This window comes from Arvicanthis niloticus, chromosome X, assembly GCF_011762505.2.
Source record: "Arvicanthis niloticus isolate mArvNil1 chromosome X, mArvNil1.pat.X, whole genome shotgun sequence".
NCBI classification, from domain to species: Eukaryota; Metazoa; Chordata; class Mammalia; order Rodentia; family Muridae; genus Arvicanthis; species Arvicanthis niloticus.
Genome location: NC_047679.1, coordinates 58,829,284 through 58,832,209, shown reverse-complemented (window position 1 = coordinate 58,832,209; position 2,926 = coordinate 58,829,284). Strand labels below are relative to the sequence as shown.

Sequence of the window (2,926 nt, the reverse complement as noted above, 5' to 3'; positions counted from 1 at the left end):
GTAAAATGAAGAGAGAAGATGGCCAGACTCACCCTACATCCAGCCTGGGCTGCCAGGGTCTGGGTTAAGTAGCATTCATTTTCTAACAATCTGCAGAGAAGGAGCAGATAGGAACAAGGCCAGGTCCCAAGAAGCAGTCTTCTCCTTAGGGAAGCCTTTGGTGCCACTGGCTAGAAATAGGCTGTCTCTTGGACAATCAGCTCCTTCAGCTGCATCTTGAGAGATTATCAAAGTCCATGTCAAAAGCGAACTGCTAGTAGGGCATGGTAGTGTATACTTTTAGTCCTAGTACTTGGGAGGCTGATGTAGGTATATCTCTGAGTTCAAGACCAGCCTGGTCAACATAGTGAAGCTCCAGGCTAGCCACTGTTACATAGTGAGACTCTGTCCCCAAAAGGCAAGCCAAACTAAACCAAAAATAGAAAACAAGAAGAGTGAAGAGCTTTTTGGACATCGGCTCATATGTCAGGTCACAGTACTAGTCCAGGCAGGGCTAAGCCAGTGCTTCCTGCACTGGGAACCACTTGCTGGGTTTGAAGATTAACATCGTGTTCAGCAAGTTAAGAGCTTTGGAGTCAGATTGAGGGAAAATCTTGGCCTAGGATACCTTGCTGTTAGAGGGCACAGATTGTGGGTAGTTTGGAGTCTCCATGTTGATGATACAAATTTATGTCATCCTGGGATAGAGAATCCATGATACATAGAATGTGATTAAACTAATCCAGTTAAGCCTTGCCAGAAAGATGGACCAGTAGGAAAGCATCTCAGCCAGAATGCTACCCTCAGACCAGATGCTGATGGACTTAGTAGAGCCCTTGGAGTTAAGTGTGATCTCTGACTCTGGGTACTAACATGTAGCTGCACACCATCAGAAAGCCAATGAGATCATATTCAGGGTCAGGCTAAATCTTAAGGTTGTAGGTGATGTGGATGATCAGATTGGAGGTCTTCAGGTTCCTGTGGCAAACTTTAGGTAAATGTGTATTAGAGACCCTGAAGGATCTGGTAGAGGAAGTAGGAGATGTGTTCATTGCTCAACTGCTAGCTCTTGAGTTTGTGCAGGTTTGCCTCTGTTGTGTCCTGAGTGATGTAAACATTCCTGATGGCTTTCAGGGTTGGTGCTTGAAGAATGTCTCTCATGCCTAAGATACTGTCATAGTGGGGTCTCAGCAAGATCTAACTCACCATTACTGTTTGCGTCCTGGTGCTTGAAGGGCTAATATCTTGATGGCCATTGGTGTCTTGTGTACATGGTTATAAGGAGAAATGAGCATGCATATATGCCCTTGCTGCACATGTCCTGCAGCTTTGTGAAGTGCTGCTGGTCTACTGGAAGGGTTGCACCTTCACTACCTCCCTCAAGGTCCCAGGGACAACCCCATTGGCTCCACACAGCTCCCCATACCTGTCCCCTCAAAGCCACTCTTACCTTGAATATCTTAGTGTAGAGGCTGGTAATCTAGGAGCTTCTGTAAGGCTAGTCAGCAGACTAGAAATCTAAGAATTCTAGGTAGAAGGTTGTTGTAGAAGCCATAGCCAAACAGGGTTCCAGAAGTTTTCCCACACAGCACAATGCATTTATTTGTATCTTAGCAAGTGACTCCATCCACTTAGAGATGAATGAAACTGTGTTTTCAGAAAACTTCCAGACCTTTGGATTCACCAAAGTCTGTTGTGGAAAAGTTTGATTGAGTCTGAATATGCAATGGAAGATGTTAAAAGTTGAATATTAACCCTCCCATAAGGCACTTCTGAGCAAATATGGAGTCCTTATTTATAATTGGGTATGTGGTGATAATGAAGTAAAATCTGTGTGCTTTCTTGCTGGTTCTGCCTAGGACAGTGACTCTATTCTACACAATTACTAAAGTTAATTCTGTGGACTGTAAATCAAAGCCTTGTGTTTTAGTTTCATTCTGTTGCTGTGATAAAACACGGACCAAAAGCAACACTGAAGCAAAAAGGGCTGGTTTGGCTTACACTTCCAGGTCACAATCTGTCAGGACAGGAACTTAAGCAAGGACTTAAAGTGGATGCTTGCTGGCTGGCTTTGTGGCTCACTCAGAGGTTAATGCTTAGCTAGCTTTCTTATATGGCACAGGATCTAGGATCTTTCTTATATGGCCTAGAATGGTGCCACCCACAATGGGCATTAATTAACAATCAAGACAATCTCTCACTGACACTTTCTCAGGTCAACTTGATATAGGTCATTCCACAATTGAAGCTTGCCTGAGATGACTCTAGGCTGTGCCAATTTGATAGTTAAAGCTAACTATAATGCCTCATAAATTTCAAAGCATTATGAAAATGGAAATAAGATATTATCATCCTGGTATGTGGAGATCATTTTTTGGTATTATATTTAAACAATTTAAATGGTTTATTAACATATATTTATAGTTGATAATGGGATTATTATGATTCCATACGTGCATATGATGTATATGAGTGGGAAAGAAAGACACTGCCAAACTCAAAGGTGAAAGCAGCTAGTGGCTCAGCCAGTGAAACATATAGGGAAAAGTAACCCTGCCTGGTTTCTGGGAGTAGTTTTTATCCATTGAGAATAATCCTGGAGTTTGACAGTTGGAGGTCAGCTTGGACCATCTATCTGTCACTCATGGATAGAGAACCCCAAGTCTCTGTAGCTCCAGAAGTCTACTTGACAGTCATAGCTGCATCCTTTCAACAGGGTGATTAATATTTTCAAGGTCTCAAAATGAAGACAGGTCCTCTGTTCATGTCAATTTTAGTGCCTTGATTGCTTCTCACTTGGGAGACACCTGCAGGTAGAACATTAGCAAACCCAAGGAGCTTCAGGAGGGAAAGAGAAACTGCCTAACTCACAGGCTGTAAAACTAACTGTGCAGGGCAGAGGCCCTTGGTATGGAAAGAAAGTGAAGACAACTCTGGCGGACATTGG

The 2,926-nt window shown here is 43.1% G+C and overlaps 1 pseudogene; it reads right to left on the bottom strand.

The window, feature by feature from the left end:
- Nucleotides 1-493: 493 nt before the first annotated feature.
- LOC117695400 (mitogen-activated protein kinase 3 pseudogene) lies at nucleotides 494-1,274 on the bottom strand (annotated as a pseudogene).
- Nucleotides 1,275-2,926: the final 1,652 nt, after the last annotated feature.